Source organism: Martes martes (genome assembly GCF_963455335.1).
Source record: "Martes martes genome assembly, chromosome: 2".
NCBI lineage: Eukaryota > Metazoa > Chordata > Mammalia > Carnivora > Mustelidae > Martes > Martes martes.
This window is the reverse complement of record NC_137889.1, coordinates 90,295,679-90,315,138: the sequence shown is the minus strand read 5'-3', so window position 1 is coordinate 90,315,138 and position 19,460 is coordinate 90,295,679. Positions and strand designations below refer to the sequence as shown.

Below are 19,460 nucleotides of genomic sequence, written 5' to 3'. Positions count from 1 at the left end.
TCATCCACGACTCTCCCTGAACACCCCCCTGCTCCAGTGGGGGGGCACACTCAGACTACAGTGCACATTTTCACACGCAGTCTCTCTGGTTCATTCTGTCAAGACTCTATGCTATATTTTGCAGATCATGACAGAATCTCAACCCACACATTAAAATAATTAAACACACTGAAGAAATATTTGGCATTTTTTGAGGATAAAAGTATATTTTCTCTCTGATCCTCTCATAGCAACCCTTTCAAGTCTTTAACAGTCTTTAGCAATGTTCTCAACTCGGAATGCACCAAGATAATCGGGCAGACAGGAGCAAATGTGGGGTGCTGCTTAGAGCAAGTCAGCAGTTCAGGTGGACTTACATTATTATGATTATTTCTACTTGACTTCTGAGCCCACCAAATTTTTAATGTATTTTTGGGTAACAGTGAATTGGGCATTGAACCATCAAAGGGTGGTAACAGAGAAGGATGGTACGAGCCTAGAGGGTAGATGCATGGTGCCAACACTAAGTCCTGCAACAACCCTGTGAGGCAGGGTTATAATAAGCTCCATCTCAGAAGACATATGTAATTTGGCCAAGATTCACAACTTATGAGTGGAGAAACTAGAACTGGATCCCAGATCCTTCTGACTTCAGAACCCATTGTACCCACTAGGCTGTATTATATTCTGTCACGGAAAAAGATTAGACAGTTATGAAACTGGTAAAAGTTAACAGTGAAGTGATTAGCCTAGATAGGAGAAATGGGAAATGGACTCTTTCTCCTCATTGTTCAGATGAGAAACATAGTAGTTTGCAGTTTGGACAGAAAGCAAAGAGAATATACAAAATTAGTGCTCAATATTTGCTCCTAAATTTTTAATTAATAAAATAATAAATTAAGTGTCAGCAGTTGGTGTGGTAAAAGGGATTAAACTCTCATTACTCAAATGTCTCTTTTCTGAGTTTCCCCAAACTGTTTACCCGAAGATTGCACTTTTAAGAGTAGAAAACAAAAGCAGGGCCATCCTGTGAGAAATTTTGTGCTTTGCCCTGCCATCCTGTGGATTCTGAGTCCTCACATTCTCCCAACGTCCCCGTTCCTGTTTCCCACTGAACTCACCCTAGTGCACACCCTGCCTATCTCTGCAACATTTGCTATCCCCTGGCAGTGTCCCCCAGCACTACCAACCCATTCTGAGGGGGTGCAGCTGACTTTCACTGAAGCTCTGGGATGAGGGAAATAAACACTAGCTCAGCAAACCACTCAAAATAAAACAATCCAAATTCTCCTGCAGACCCCAAAAAAAGAATTTCCTAGATTCTCCTCCTGGAGTCCCCTGTCTTCCTGTAACATGACTAGGCTCTCTCTCCATTGTTTGCTTCTCTATCTGTCTTGTCCTAAGCCATATTCTAATTACTTTCATAATTATTCTCATCTAAACATTTGGGAGAGGGGGAGTCTGGGCTATGCTCAGTGAAATCTCAACTCTGTAATACAGCTCACACTTTAAAGTGATTTCCTACCCCCCCAATAAAAGAGATCTCTCCACGACAGGAATTATGTCCTGTTTCTAAGCCAAGACACTCAAACCAGAGTCAGTTTTTCAAAAACAAACTTTTTTATTCATTGTACAGTAAAACTGATCTTTTATTATGTACAAGTCTATGATTTTAGACATATGTCACAAAGAAGATATGGAAAAGTTCTATCACTCAAAAAAAAGTCCCTTGGTCACACACTCTCCTCATCCCTAACTCCTGGCAACCACGAATCTGTTTTCTAGCGCTATAGTTTTGTATTTTCAATACTGCCATATAATGGAATCCTATAGTTTCTAACCTTTCAAGACTGGATTCTTTCACTCAGTGTAATGCCTGGAAGACTCACCCAGGCTGTGGCACGTATCTCATAGTGTGTTCCTTTTTATTAGGGAGTAATACTCCACTGTATTATGGATGTACCACAAAGCACAGTTAGCAATGACAGAGAGGCAATAAACATTTCTGTAGAGGTTACTGTGTGAGAATAAGTTTTCATTTCTCTGAAATAAATGCCCAGGAGTATTTTAAGCTTCCTAGATTATTATTTTTGAAGTCAAGTTCTTATATATAGCATACGATTGGGTACTTCTAAAAAATCTAATATAAGATCTATATTTTGATTGTTTTGTTTAGACTATATTTAATAAAATCATTGATATATTTGGATTTTTGACCTACATGCCAGCGCAGGAATTGGGGGGGGAGGCAAAGGCAGAGGGAGAAGCAGGGTCCTGCTGAGCAGGGAATCCGTCATGGGGCTCAATCCCAGAACCCTGAGATCATGACCTGAGCTGATGGCAGATGCTTAACCAACTGAGCCACTCAGGTGCCCCTTTCCTGGGTTTTCATATGCTGTGTGATTTGGGATAGTATTATAAACCTTTTGAGTATTAGAAGACTCTAGCTCTTATTTAAATCTTCTGGAGAATGTTGACAGCTGGGTTGTAGTTTTCAAAGCTTCTGCGCTGCCATTCACATTTGTGCCCTGCGTGCACCACAAAGAGGCCAGTCTGGAATGTGAGTGGTGGTCTGTGTGTTAGTTCGGTTCTCAGAGTCATTTACATGCTAAGTAGGATAAGATCCACACATAAATAGCTCAGGGATGAGCCCAGCAGTTCACAGATGACTATATGCACGTTGCTTTCCCAAGGTCCTCCTTCCCTGAAATCTGTGAAATCAGCCCAACATGTTCAGGTTTCCTGGGGCTCCCTTGCTGCTCTCTAGCCCATATACTGAACTTCCACAGCTGTGCCTGCCTCTGGGCCAAATGACAGGAGGACTGGAGGGGGGACATGGGAAACTACATGGCAATCCAGTGGTACTTTGAATTCTGGCCTTCTTTCCCAATCCACCCACCATCATTTGCTCTTCAGAGCCCTCAAATAGCTACTCCATGCCTTCTGGCCAGGTTTCACAGTTGCCTTCAGCAGGAGAGAGAGAAAAGAGTGTGCTTACCCCATCCTTCCTGAAACTGGAAACCCATAGCCAGAATTTTAAAATAACATTTTTTTTTCTGTACATGTGGGCCTTTTTGGTTTGTTTTTGTTTGTTTTATATTTTAGTTAATCAGGAAAAGTCCACAACTTAGCTAAATTAAAAAAAAAAAAAACCCAAAGGCACAGCTCTCCCACAAATGCTCCAACTAAAATTATATTTAACCTTCCTCTACAGTGAAGTGCTGGATTCCTGGAGACAGGCAGCATCTCTGAGCGGCTGATACTCCATTTAAATTATCCAGGAATATCAAATGCTCACGTGCTTAATCCTATGTATGACTGTCCAAGTTCAAACAACCATTAAACCAAAGCTTTGCAACTGAAGAATGAGAAAAAAAGATCAGGTATAATAGGGTTCAGAGTAGTATTTCTCAGTTCAGAGACAGGTGACTTTATCTTGGGCTTTAGCGTTCATATACAACCCTCTCCGCCAAAACAATTAACTACAACGATGACGACGGTGATGATGAAACCACTTACACACTATGAAGAATGCTTCTGAGAATATTTTCTTCTCAAAGCCATAAATTTCAAATTACCATGTATGCTTTCAGATGCAATAAACCAGATACACTAAGGCACTTGGAACATACGGAGGCCTGTCGCAGGCAATGGGAGGGGAGAAGACTGTGTTCGTGAGTCAGTGGCACTACCACTAGTCAGAATAAGATCAGCTGCAGTGACTCAGTTATTTTCAGGAACTCAGAACTGTCAATCATGGCATAATCTGATGCTTTAAAAGGATTTTAATAGAGGGGCATGGCTCTGGTTCAAGATGGCCAGGTAGGAAGACCGTGAACTCACTTCCTCCACAGAACACACCAAAGCCACACCTATTTATAGAGCAATTCCTCCTGAAGGAGAACCAAGGGCTGACTCAACAGCTTCAGCACACCAGAAGATAGACCACACAGAGAACAGCAAGAAAGAGAGGAAACAGTAACAAAGGGAACCACCACCCCAACACTGTGAACTGCAGTGGGGACGGATAGTCCCCGAATAGAGGGACTGTGGGCAGATTTGTCTACCATGGGGCACAGGAAAAAAGCCTCAGTTTAAAAGACCAACTAAGACATAAAAGATCCAGCTCTAGAACTGCACCAAATGGTGGGAGAACTGCTGGAACTCTCTCTCCAGGTCTGAGGGATGGGAGAGCTCCGTGGTTTACATTCCTCTTCCACCTTGAAAGCGTGGATGAGAACAAGGTGCAGGCACCCTGAGTAGCCTAATGCCTCAGCAGGCCCCTGGCCCCTAACCCACACCAGCCCCAGCCATCCCACTAAGGTGGCCCCAGCATACAACACCATGACACCCCTGATCAGTGCTCACTATAGCTCCAGCCAGTGCACCAAGGGAACACAGGCACAAAGTACCTTAGGACACCCCAGGCCTGCACCAGTTTGGCCTCAGATGACTGAGATTCCCCTGATGCATACTGCTCCAACATCCTGACTTTGGCTAGCTTTGGCTCTGGCCACCCCACATCCACCACATGGAACACCCCAGAACCCCAGGTCATGCTTGCCTCTGTTCCAGCTGCCCTACCAGGGCACCCTCCACATGGAATGACTCAGAAGCCCATAGCCCATACCCCACCTTGTCTCCAGTCACCCCACCAGGATGTCCCCTGTGTAGAGTGCCCTGGGACATCCTGGCCCACATCAACCTTGGCTCCAGTTGCCCCACCAGGGCACCCCCTATACCCCCTATTCTGGACACCCCAGAACCCCTCAGCTTATACCCACTTCAGCTTTAGCAAGTCCAGCCAGGGCAACTTCTATACAGAGAGACACAGGACAACACAACCACACCCAATTCAGCTCTGACCATCCCACTAGGGCAGCCCCAGCACAGAGTGCCCTTGGACTGCAAGCCCATGCCACCCACAGTTTCAGCAGACAAGCAAAGTCACCAGGCACACACAGTCTACACAGGGCTGACCATACACAAGGCTATTCCTTCAAGTTCAGAAGTAGCTATTCTGCCTAACCCATACACACAAACACAAAAGTCAAGCAAAATGAGGAGACAGAGGAATATGCTCCAAATGAAATAACAAGACAAAAACCTTAGACAAAGAACAAAATGGAGTTAAGCAACATGCCTATAAAGAGTTTAAAGTAATGGTCATAAAGATGCTCACTGGACTGGAGAGGAAAATGTAAGAACTCACTGAGAACGTCAATAAAGAGATAAAAAATATAAAAAAGAACGAATAAGAGCTGAAGAATACAACAACTGAAATGAAAAGTACACTAAAGGGAATCAACAGATGAGCAGATGGAGAAGAGAGCAGTGACCTGGAAGACAGAGAAATCAAGAGTATCCAAGTGGAACAACAACAAAAAGTATTTTTAAAAAATGAGGAGGAGTGGGGGGGGGCATGTTTCTGGCTGGCTCAGTTGGTAAAGCATACAAATATCAATTATGGGGTTGTGAGTTTGAACCCCACACTGGGTGTAGAATTTACTTTTTAAAAAGTAGCTACTTGGGGTGCCTGGGTGGCTCAGTGGGTTAAAGCCTCTGCCTTCGGCTCAGGTCATGATCCCAGGGTCCTGGGATCGAGCCCCGCATCGGGCTCTCTGCTCAGGGGGAGCCTGCTTCCCTCTCTCTCTGTCTCTGCCTGCCTCTCTGCCTACTTGTGATCACTGTCAAATAAATAAATAAAATCTTTAAAAAAAAATAAAAATAAAAAAATAAAAAGTAGCTACTTAATGAAGCTGAAGTTCTACTAACACACTATTTGTTCATTATAACAACTCCTCTGATACTATCATTAGCTGCAGGGAAAATAAAGTAATGAAAACCATCACCATTAACCAAGTTTGGTCTCTCTATATTCATATACAATTAAACTGTTACTTTAAAAAAAATAAATGCAAATAGGTTCAAGAAGAATTTAAAAAATACATGGAAACAATGAAAATGAAGATACAAATCCCAAAATCTTTGGGATGCTCTCAAAACAACTCTAAGAGGGAAATTTACAGCAATGCAGGACTACCTCAAGAAACAAGAAAAATCTCAAATAAACAATGTAACACTACACCTAAAGCAACTCGAAAAAGAAGAATAAACAAAAGCCGAGGGCAGGAGAAAGAAGAAAATAATAAAGATAAGAGCAGAAATATAGGAAATAGAGACCCCCCCCCCAAAAAAACAGAAAAGATCAATGAAATCAAGAAGTGGTTCTTTAAAAAGATAAAGATATACCTTTTGCCCAACTCATCAAGAAAAAAAAAGAGAGAGAGAGAGAGAGGACTCAACTAAATAAAATCAGTAAAACAAAGAGACATTACAGATACACAAAACATTATATGAGACTACGATGAAACATATGTATTAAGAAATTGGACAACCTAGAACAGATGAACTCCTAGAAACACACAATCTTCCAAAACCAAACCAGGAAGAAATAGAAAATCTGACTATACTAACTGCTGGCAACAAAAGCTGTCTGGCAATCAAAAAACTCCCCCAAAACCAAAGTCCAAGAACAGATGGATTCACAGGTGAATTCCACCAAACATTTAAAGAGTTAATACCTATTCTCAATCTATCCAAAAAACAAAAGGGGAAGGAAAGCTCCCAAATTCATTCTAAGGGGCCAGCATCACCCTGATACCAAAACCGTATGGATACTACAAAAGAAAACTACAAGACAATATCCCTGATAAAAACAGATGCAAAAATCCTCAACAAAACATTAGCAAACTGCATTCAACAACATATTTAAAAGGATCATTGGTCTCGGGGCGCCTGGGTGGCTCAGTGGGTTAAAGCCTCTGCCTTCGGCTCAGGTCATGATCCCAGGGTTCTGGGATCGAGCCCCGCATCGGGCTCTCTGCTCACTGGAGAGCCTGCTTCCTCCTCTCTCTCTGCCTGCCTCTCTGTCTACTTGTGATCTCTGTCTGTCAAATAAATAAATAAAATCTTTAAAAAAAAAAAAAAAGGATCATTGGTCTCAATCAAGTAGGATTTATTCCAGGGATACAACGATGCTTCAATATTCACACATCAATCAATGTGATAAACCACACCAACAAAGTGAGGGATAAAAATCATATGATCATTGTGGCGCTTGGGTGGCTCTGTCAGTTAAGTATCTGCCTTTGCTCAGGTCATGATCTCAAGGTCCTAGGATGAAGCACCCCATCAGTGCTCAGTGGGGAGCCTGCTTCTCCCTCTCCCTCTGCATGCTGCTCCCCCTACTTGTGCTCTCTGTCAAATAAATGAATAAAATCTTTTTAAAAAATCAAATGATCATCTCAATAGAGGCAGAAAATGCATTTGACAAAATTCAACATCTGTTCATGATAAAAACTCTCAACAAACTGTGTTTCCAGGGCACATACCTCAACATAATAAAGGCCAGATATGACAAAACCACAGCCAACATACTCAATGGTGAAAAACTGAGAGCTTTTCCTCTAAGATCAGAAACAAGACAAGGATGTCAACTCTTGCCACTTTCATTCAACATAGTACTAGCAGTCCTAGCCACAGCAATCAGACAAGAAATAAAAGACATCCAAATTGGTAAGAAGTTAAACTATCACTACTTACAGATAACATGATACTAATACATAGAAAACCCTAAAGACTCCCCTTGAAGTAATATATAAATTCAGTAGAGCTGTGGGATATAAAATTAATACACATAAATTTGTTGCATTTCTATACACTAAAACAAAGGTAGCAAAAAGAGAAATTAAAACAATTCCATTTAAAATTGCATGAAAAATAATAAAACATCTAAGAATAAATTTAACCAAGGGAGAAAAAGACCTGTATTCTGAAAACTATAAAATAATGATGAAAGAAATTTAAAATGACACAAACAACTGGGAATATATTCCATGTTTATGAATTGGAAGAATACTGTTAAAATGTCTATACTACACAAAGCAATCTACAGTTTTGATGCAATTCCTATCAAAATACCAACAGCATTTTTCACAGAACTAGAATTTTTAAGGAACCACAAAAGACCCCCAAATAGCCAAAGGAATCTTTAGAAGGAAGAACAAAGCTAGAGGTATCACAATCCCAAATTTCAAGATACTACAAAGCAAAGTAGTAACCAAAACACTATGGTACTGGCCCAAAAAACAGATACATAGGTCAATAGAACAGAACAGAGAACCCATAAATAAACCCATGCTTATATGGGGTCAATTTAATCAAAAGAGGCAAGAATGTACAATGGGGAAAGCACAGTCTCTTCCATAAATGGTGCTGGGAAAATTGGACAATATTCAAAGAATGAAAACAGACCACTTTTTTACACCATACACAAAAAGAAACTGAAAATGGATTAAAAACCTGAATATAAGGGACGCCTGGGTGGCTCAGTTGGTTAAGCGGCTGCCTTCGGCTCAGGTCATGATCCCAGGGTCCTGGGATCGAGTCCCATATCAGGCTCCTTGCTCAGCAGGGAGCCTGCTTCTCCCTCTGCCTCTGCCTGCCTCTCTGTCTGCCTGTGCTCACTCTCTCTGACAAATAAATAAATAAAATCTTTAAAAAAAAAAAAAACACCTGAATATAAGACCTGAAACCATAAAACTCCTAGTAGAAAACATAATTTCTTTGGCATTGGCTTTAGTAACATTTTTCTAAATATGTCTCCTAAAGACAAGGTAAACAAAATAAAAAATAAACTATTGGGACCACACCAAAATAAAAAGCTTTTGCACAGCAATGGGAACCATCAATGAAACAACAAGCAATCTACTGACTGGAAGAAGATATCTGCAAGTGATATATCCAGTAAGGGGTTAATATCCAAAATATATAAAGAACTTATACAACTCAATATCAAAAAATAAATAATCTGATTTAACATAGGCAGAGGACCTGAATAGACATTTTTCCAAAAAAGACCTACAGATGGGGCGCCTGGGTGGCTCAGTGGGTTAAAGCCTCTGCCTTCAGCTCAGGTCATGATCTCGGAGTCCTGGGATCGAGCCCCGCATCGGGCTCTCTGCTCAGCGGAAAGCCTGCTTCCCCCTCTCTCTCTGCCTCTCTCTCTGCCTGCTTATGATCTCTCTCTGTCAAATAAATAAATAAAATCTTAAAAAAAAAAAAAAAAGGCCTACAGATGCAAACAAACACATGAAAAAAATCCTCAATATCACTAATCATCAGGAAAATGAAAACCAAAACCACAATAAGATATCGCCTTACAGGGGTGCCTGGGTAGCTCAGTCGTTAAGTGTCTGCCTTTGGCTCAGGTCATGATCTGAGGGTCCTGTGATCGAGCCCCCAGGAAGACTGCTTCTCCCTCTTCTACTTCCCCTGCTTGTGTTCCCTCTCTCACTACTTCTCTCTCTCTGTGATATAAATAAATAAAATCTTAAAAAAAAAAAAAGATATCACCTTATACCTTCAGAATAGCTAGAATCAATAAGACAGAAAAGAACAAACACTGGTGAGGATGTGGAGAAAAAGGAACACTTGTGCACAGGAGGAATGTAAACTGGTGCAGCCATTATGGTAAACAGTATACAGTTTTCTCAAAAAATTAAAAACAGAAATTCTATATGATCCAATCATTCTACTACTATGTATCTACCCAAAGAAAACAAAAACACTGATAAGATACATGCATCTCACAGCATTATTTCCAACAGCCAACTACGGAAGCCATCCAAGTATCCACCAACAAATGAATGGATAAAGAAGATGTGGTATATAGGTACTGGGGAATACTACTGAGCCATCAAAAATGACATCCTGCCATCTGCAAGAACACTGATGGACCTAGAGGGCACAATGCAGAGTGAAATAAGTCAGACAAAGACAAATACCATACGATTTCACTTACATGTGGAATCTAAGAAAAAAATAATAATTAAAAAAATAAAACCAAAAAACAGAGATAAACCCATAAACAGAGAAAACAAACTGGTGGTTGCCAGAGCCAAGTGGTAGAAGGATGGGAAATGGATGAAGTGGAATGGGAAATAATAGGCTCCCAGTTACAGAATGAATAAGTCGTGGGAATAAAAGGTTTTGTATTTGTACAAATGTATCCTAAAGGAATAGTGTACACTGCATTACTATTAACAGAAAAAAATTAGAAGTAAATTGGGATTATATGCTATGAATAGAAATATGCAGTCATTTGATACAGAACAGTATAAACAATTATCATAAAAATACTCATGAGACATTAAATGGAAAAGAAGGGTTACAAAGAAGTAATATGATATGACTACATTTTTTAAATTACATTTATGTTTTAAATACTGGAAGGATATATTTCAGACCAATAACTGTTTTTTGTTCAGGGTGGTAGAATTAAAGAGTATTTTTTATTTGCTTTTTTATAGGTATTTAAATTGTGAGCAATATACATACACTACTTATGTAGTATGAAAAGAAGTTAAAGTTTTTTAAACTCCTTACCACTTCCCTGTCCTAGCCACTTTCTTTTTCAACAATTCAAATCCTTTCCCTTTAATGTGACTTAACAATAGGAGACCATTTCCAAGCTTGCAGGTTATTTTTCTAATTCTAGACTGTGTGCTACCTTATAAACAATAAATGTAAAAATGTATGATCATAATGCAAGATAAAATGCTCCTGGAGGGGCTTCCTAAAGATACTTAATCCCACTGATTTTCATAGATTTGGATAAAATTTTATCACAGCAGGTGAAACATCTCTGTATTGAGATCCATCTACTTTATATTTAAATTGGCAGTCTTCAGTCCATTTTTTCTTAAACACATCTGTGTAAAAACTCCAATCAAACAAAGGTAGAGTGCATTGATGTGAAGACCCAACTATATGCTGTCTTTAAAACACCCACTTCCAGGGCGACTGGGTGGCTCAGTGGGTTAAAGCCTCTGCCTCTGGCTCAGGTCATGATCCCAGGGTCCTGGGATTGAGCCCTGCATCAGGCTCTCTGCTCAGCAGGAAGACTGCTCCCTCCTCTCTCTCTGCCTGCTTGTGATCTCTGTCTGTCAAATAAATAAATAAAATCTTTAAAAAAATACAAATAAAAACACCCACTTCAAACATAAAGACACAGAAAAATGAGAAGTAAATGGATGGGGAAAAATACATCATACTAACACTAATCAAAAGAAAGCTGAAGCTACTATATTCATATCAGGTAAGGTAGACTTCAAAGCAGTGAATACTTTATCAGGGATAAAGAATGACATTTCATGACATTAAAAGGAACAATTCATCAAGAACCTAATAATCTTCAATTTGTATACACCTAATAACACAGTTCCAAAATATCTGTAGCAAAACTTAGAGGGCAAAAAGAATAAGCAAATAAACAATCATAGTTAAAGATATAAACATTATATTCTCACTAATGCATAGAACAGGCAGACACAAAATCAGTAAGTATATAGACTACTGAACAACACTATCAGCCAATTTGACCTAATTGATATTTATAAAACACTCTACACATCAACAGCAAAATACACATTCTTTCCAACTGCACAGAGAACATCCACCAAAATAGACCATATTTGGGGCTATAATACAAATTTAAATAATTTTAAGAGGCCTGGAATCATACAAAATATGTACTCTGAGCATAGAGTATTAAACTAGAAATCATTAAATGAAAAATGTCAGTAAAATATCCATGTATTTGGATATTAAACTACATACTCTAAATAATTCATAGATCAAAAAAGAAATAGTAAGGGAAATTACTACAAAGTATTTTGAATACTACATAAGAACAGATCCAGCAAAAATTTGTAGAATACTACTAAATAAAGTGAAGCTTAAAAGGAAATTTTTAGCATGAAATGCTTATTAGAAAAGAATTTTTTTTAAACATTTTTTGACAGAGAGAGAGAGATCACAAGCAGGCAGAGAGAGGGGGGGAAGCAGGCTCCTTGCTGAGCAGAGAGCCCGATGCGGGGCTCAATCCCAGGACCCTGAGATCATGACCTGACCCAAAGGCAGAGGGTTAACCCACTGAGCCACCCAAGCGCCCCAAGAAAAGAATTTAAATGACAAACCAGTGATTTAAATTTTTACATTAAGAAACTGGAAAAAAAACAGTACATTAAGCACAAAGTAAGTAGAAGAAAGAAAATATTAACAGTACAAACCAATAAAATAGAAAACAAAAAAAGAAAAATCACTGAATCAAAAAACTTCCTCTTAAAATTGCCTAACCTCTACTTAGTCTAATCAGGAAACAGAGAGAGAATACACAAGTTATCTCTATCAGAAAAACAGGTCTTACAGACATGAAAAGAATAACAGGAACATTATGAAAACATGACAATGTAAGTGAAGTAAACAAGTTCCCTGAAAGACAGAAGCTATGAAAACTCACCTAAGACAAAATAGGTAATGGGACTACCCCTGTATCTTTTTTAATTTAAATTGTAACTAAAAATGCTCCCCAAAGAAATCTCTAGGCTCAGATGGCTTCAGTGGTGATTCCACAAACCATTTAAAGAAGAAATAATAACCTGCAATAAGCCTATATAAAATATACACAAACTCTTCCAGAAAACTAAAGGGAACACTTCCCAACTCATTGTATGAGGCTGGCATTACCAATAGAACAAAACCAAAGGCAGTAAAAGAAAAGAAAATCAATAATCCTCATGAATGCTGACACACAAACCTTGCCAAATTTTTAGAAATCAAAAGAATATGTCAAAGTCATCAAGTGAGATTTATCCCAGGAATGCAAATTCAATTTTTTTAAAATATATTTTTTTTAACTCTAACAGAGAGAGAGAGAGAATACAAGCAGGCAGAGGGAGAGGGAGAAGCAGGCTCCCCACGGAGCAGGAAGCCCCATGCAGGCCTCGATCCTGGGATCATGACCCGAGCCAAAGGCAGACACTTAACCAACTGAGCCACCCAGGTGCCCCTGCAAGTTCAATTTAACATACAAAAACAATTCATATAATTTATCACTCAGCAGACTAAAAATGAAAATCCATAATCACCTCAATAGGTTGAGAATAGCATTTCACAAAATTCAACATTCAGACTTAAAAAAAAAAAAATCAGTAAGTGTAGCAGGCATCTTTCACAACCTGATAAAAGGAATCCAAGAAAACCCACTGCTAACAAAACACATAATGGTGAAAATGAATGCCTTCCCTCTAAGATCAGGAACAAGGCAAGGATATCTACTTTTACCACTTCTATTCATCACTGTACTAGAGTTCACTCAGTAAAATAAGGAAGAAAGATGAAAGAAAACACATAGGAAGGAAGAAATAAAAGGAAGGAAGGATGGATGGAAGGAAGAAAACTGACTTGTAGACAACACTATCATTTATGTAGAAATTCATAAGGAAGCCACAAAAAAATGCTACCAGAACTGTTAAGAGAGTTTAACAAGGTGATTCAAGATCAATTACAGAAAATTAACCATATTTCTATATAATACCAAAGAAATTAAAAATTAAATTGTTTTTAAAATACCATGTATAATCAAATAAAATATATGAAGTACTTATAAACAAAATATGTACAAAGCCTATTCACTGGGAAGTACAAAATAATGCTAAGGAAATTAAAGACCAGAAAATGGAGGCATGTACCATGTTCATGAGTCAAATTATTCGATATTGTTAAAATGTCAATCTCAGGGGCAACTGGGTGGTTCACGTCATGATCCCAGGGTTCTAGGATCAAGCCCCATGTCAGGCTCCCTGCTCAGCAGGGAGTCTGCTTCTCCCTCTCCTCCCTGCTTGTGCTCTCTCTATCTCTGTCTCTCACCCTCAAATATATAAAATCTTTTAAAAAGAAAAAAAAAAAGTCAATCTCCCCAAATTGGTCTAGTGATTCAAAGTAATCCCAATGAAAATTCCAGCAGTCTTTTTAATAAAAACTGAAATGCTGATTCTCAAATTCATATGCAAAGCCAAGGACCTAGGATAGCCAAAATATTCTTTTTAAAAATTTTTATTTAAATTCAATTTAAGTAATATATAGTGTATTATCAGTTTCAGAGTTACAGTTCAGTGACTCATCAGTTGCATACAATACCCAGTGCTCATTCCATTATGTGCCATCCTTAATGTCCATCACCCAGTTATCCCATCCACCCACCCACCTCCCCTCTAGCAACCCTCAGTTTGTTCCCTATAGTTAAGGGTCCCTTACAGTTTGCCTTCTTCTCTTTTTGTCTTATTTTATTTTTCCTTCCCTTCCTCTATGTTAATCTGTTTTGCTTCTTAAATTCCACATATGAGGGATGCCCATGTGGCTCAGTTGGTTGAGCATCTGCCTTCGGCTCAATTCATGATCCCAGATTCCTGGAATCTAGTCCCACATCAGGCTCCCTGCTGAGCCGGGAGGCTGCTTCTCACTCTGCCTGCCACTCTCCCTGCTGCTGCTCTCTCGCTTGCTCACTCTCTCTCACTCTCTGACAAATAAATAAATAAAATCTTGGGAAAAAATCCCACGTATGAGTGAAATCATACGGAATTTATCTTTCTCTGACTGGCTTATTTCAAGAATAGCCAAAATAGTCTGAAAAAGAAAAACAAAGTCAGAGGATTTAGACTATCTGCACTACATACTTTCAAAATTTACTACACAGCTACAGTGATCGACTAGTGTAGTACTGATTAAAGGTAGATAAGTAGATTAACAGAATAGAATGTCTAGAGATACACCAGTACACACCTGGTCAACTAATTTCCAAAGGTGTCAGGGTAATTCAGTGGAAGCTAAATAAAGTCTTTTTTTCAACAATGGTGCTGAAAATGGATATCCATATGCAAAAAATGAACTTTGACCATTATATCACAAACATACAAAATGTCAAATTGAAGATCACAGATGTAAATATAAGACCTAAACTATAATATTTGATGAAGAAAACTTAGGAGAAAAATCACTGTAATCTTGGGTTAGGTAAAATTCTTACAACACAAAAAACTTGAATCCTAAAAGTAAAAACTGATAATTGAATTTCATCAAAATAAAAATTTTTGTTCTTTGGAAAAGCAAAGTTTTTTTGTTTTGGGGTTTTTTGTTTTTTGTTTTTTTTTGCCTCTTCAAAAGACACGGTCAAAAAAAAAATGAAAAGGAAAACCACAGATTGGGATATTTGCAAAATATTTGATAAAAGTCTTATACCCTGAATACACAGATGACTATCATATCTCAAGAATAAGATAAGCAGTGGAATGCCTGGCTGGCTCACTCAGAAGAGGAAATGACTCTGGATCTCAGGACTATGAGTTTGAGCCCCACACTGGGTGTAGAGATTCTTAAAAATAAAATTTATTAAAAAAAAAAAAAAGATCAAGGTAAGCACTTTGATTTCTTTTTTGATGGGCAACATACTTAAATATATACTTTGCTAAAAATAAGGTACATTATTAAGATATATTATTTCTTGTGCTAAAATAAGCATGTGAAAAGTTACTCAAGATCATTAGCCATTAGTGAAATGCACATTAAAACCACAATGAAATTCTATTGCACACCAATTTGAATGGCTAAAATTAAAAAGATAGACAATATCAAGTGATGGTGAGGATGGGGAGCAACTAGAACTCTGATGAACTGCTGGCAAATTTAAAACTACTGTCACTGTGGAAGTCTGGCAGGTTCTCAGAGTTACCATATAAACCAGCTCCTAGGAATTTACCCAAGAAAAACCAAAATACACTGTCTACCCAAAAAATTGTACTCAGATATTCTTAGCAGTTTTGCTCAAAACAGCCCAAATTTAGGGGGAAAAAAATGTCCATTAACTTATAAATGGATAATGTGATATATCTGTAAAGTGGAATACTGTTCAGCAATAAAAACCCTATAAACTACTAACATATGCAATAATATATGAATCTCAAAAGCATTAATCTAAAAAGCCAGACACAAAAGAATATATATATTTCCACTTATATAAAATCTTAGAAAAGTCAAAACTATAACAACAAAAAGCAGATGTAGGGAAAAAACTGGAAGCACAAGAAAGGTTTTGGGATAAAAGAAATGTTCTCTATCATGATTATGGTGGCCATCTTTTTCTCTATGACTGTTAAGACCCATTACACACTTAGAATTGGTGAATCCTACTGCATGTAAATTACATCTCAAGAAAGCAGATTTTAAAATGTAATACACACACCAAAATAAAGTTTGATTTTATCATCGACAAGATTCTATATACGTTAGATGGGGCACTAAGTGGCTCAGTGGGTTAAGCCTCTGCCTTTATTTTTGTGTATGATGTAAGAAAGTGGTCCAGTTTCATTCTTCTGCATGTTGCTGTCCAGTTTTCCCAACACCATTGGGAAGCTGTCAAATAAGATACGGTTCTGAACTCAAGTTCCCTCTAACTGAAGAGCAAACAAGTCATGCAAACTCATGTTACAGCACCACGTGCAGGGGGCTAAAGACAGCCCATGAGACAGGCATCTAATCCAGCCTGCACATGAGGGAGAGAGAGGAGAGGCTGCTTCTTTTTCTTTTAAAGATTTTATTTGACAGAGAGAGCGAGAGAGCATAAGCAGGAAGAGAGGAGGAGGAGGGAGAAGGAGAAGAAGGCTCCTCACTGAGCAGGAAGCCTGATGGGGGGCTCGATCCCAGGACCCCGGAATCATGCCCTCAGCCAAAGGCAGAGTCTCAACCAACTGAACCACCCAGGCACTGCAGAGAGGCTTCTTGGAAGAGGGAATATCCAAGATGTGTCCTGAGTGATAAATGCCTGGTTATTTGTTCACCCACCCACCCAGCCATCCATTCATCCGCCCATCATGACTCAAAATCTCTAACAGGAGACAGACTCAAAGATTATATTATAGTGAGGTAAATCCAATGACAAAATTGTGTACATCATACAATGAGGACATGGAATGAGTAATCAAACCAGCCCGAGAGGGCTAGAACAGCTTCCCTGGAGTCAATACTCAAAAGGGAGACTTGTCTCTGAATGCATAAACCTGGGTCCATCCTAGCCACTTGAATCAGCAAATTTAGGAAGACCACATATTGTGTGTGTGTGTGTGTGTGTGTGTTTTAATTGTCCAAACAATTCTAATGTTAAGAAATACTGCAATGAAAAGCTTCATGACCCTGGATTTGGCATTTGGATTCCTTGGCTATGACACCAAAGGCACAGGCAAAAAAAAAAAAAAAGAAAGAAAAGAAAAGAAAACAGAAAGGTGAACTGGACTTCATGAGAATAAAAAAATATATATGCATCAAAAGACTCTTTTCAACAGAATAAAAAGGCAACCCACAGAATGGGAGAAAATCTTTCAACTTGTCTATCTGATAAGAGAATAAGATCCAGAATATATAGAAAACTCCTAAGACTTAACAACAAAAAAGACAAACAACCCAATTCAAAAAGAAGAAATGACTTGAACACACATTTCTCCAAAGATACTTAAGTGGCCTATGAGCACATGAAAAGATGCTCAACACTGCCACTCATTAGGGAAGTACACATCAAAATTATAATGAGATACCACCTCACATCCATTAGAATGGTTACTATCAGAAAAACAAAAATAACAAATGTTGATGAGCATGGGGAGAAACTGGAAGCCCTGTGCACTGTGCATGGGAATGTAAAATGGTGCAGCCCCTATGGAAAACAGGATGGGGGTTCCTTGAAAGATTAAAAATAGAATCACCAGATGGTACAGCAATTCCACTCCTGGGTACATGCCCAAAAGATCTGAAAGCAGGGTCTCAAAAAGACATTTGTACACCCCAGTTCTTAGAAGTATTATTCACTATACCTAAAACATGGAAGCAACCAAAGCATCCACTAACAGAGGAATGGATAACAAAATGCAGTAGATCACAGTATGGCATATCTCTCAGCCTTGAAAAGGAAGGAACTTCTGACACATGCTACAACATGGACAAAACTTGAGGCAATGACGCTAAATGAAATAAGACAATCACAAAAAGACAAACACTGTATGATTCCACTTAAATGAAGTAGTTTAAAGTATTCAAAAATCAGAGCTCAGAATGGTGGCTGCCAGGGGCCTGAGGGAAGAGGGACATGGAGCGAGACTGTTTCAGTTCTCAGATGGAAAGAGAATTTTAGAAACAGATGACGGTAATGGTAGCATAACATTTATAAATGCATTTAGTACCACTGCACTGTACACTTAAAAACAGTTAGGATAGAGAATGTTACGTTATATGTGTTTTGCCACACAAAACACTGCATTGATTCTGAACCTGTTATGCACAGGGAGCACCCACTATATCATTAGTACTAAAATTTCTAGCACTTATTCCCTGCTTCCTATGTACCAGGGACTCTCGAGGTAGGCACTCTTATGGACAGACCCAATTTTTTAAAAATCTCTCACACCCTCATACTCTGCTAACAAGAATGTAAAATGGTGCAATCACTTTGGAAACGTAGTCAGCAATTCCTCAACAAAGTTAAACCTAGTTAACCCTGTGACCAAACAATTCCACTCCTAGGTATGAAAACATAGATCCACACAAAAACTTGTACACAAATGTCCATAGCAGCATTATTAATAATATCCTAAAATCCCATCAATAGACCACATAGAAACAAAATGTGGTATATCTATACAATGAAATATTATTTGTCAACAAAAGAAATTAAAATATATGCTATAAATCTTAAAATTAAAATCAGCCAGTCACAGAAGACCACATACTGTGTGATTTAATTTATATAAAATGTCCAGAATAGGCAAATCTGTGAAGGCCAAAAGTAGGTAAGCAGTTGCCCAAGGCCAGTGGTTGGGGCATGGAGAAAAGTTAGATGACTGCTAATGGTGTGAGGTCTCTTTTGGGGTGATGAAATGTTCTAGAACTGATTGTGGTGATGGTTGCACAACTTTGTGAATATACTAAAAACCACTGAACTGTATACCTTAACTGGATAAATTATATGGTATGTGAATTATATCCCAATAAAGCTATTATTAAAAACAAAGATGTCTCAGGGTGGAGGATGGGTCCAAGCCTAAGTCAGCAGTCTGTCACTGCAATGCAAGTATAATTATCTCAGCACAGAGGTAACCATATGACTTCTCATTCTGGAATACTTAGAGTTTTAAGATAGAAAGAAACTCAATATATATTTGGGTAAGGGAACTAAAGACCTGTAGGATATCAATACTCAATATATTTGGGTCCCCCACACCAACAATATATAGTTGACCCCTAAATACCATAGGTTTGAAGTGCATGGGCCCACTCACATGTGCATTTTCTTTGACAAATACAGTATGGTAGTATACATGTATTTTCTCTCCCTTATGATTTTCTTAATGATACTCTCTTTTCTCTGGCCTACTTTATCCTAAGAATACGGTACATAATACATATAACATACAACACACACGTTAATCGATGGTTTGTGTTATTAGTAATGCTTACAGTCAACAGTAGGTTATTAATAGTTAAGTTTTGGGGAAGGCAAAAGTTACACACAGATTTTTGACTGCACAAGGTCAGTA

At 38.5% G+C, this 19,460-nt stretch overlaps 1 protein-coding gene across 2 annotated transcripts in view; it reads right to left on the bottom strand.

Moving 5' to 3' along the window:
- Window positions 1-19,460, bottom strand: part of HERC3 (HECT and RLD domain containing E3 ubiquitin protein ligase 3) — a 117,829-nt gene that overhangs the window by 69,807 nt on the left and 28,562 nt on the right. The gene's annotated exons all lie outside the window — the stretch shown is intronic.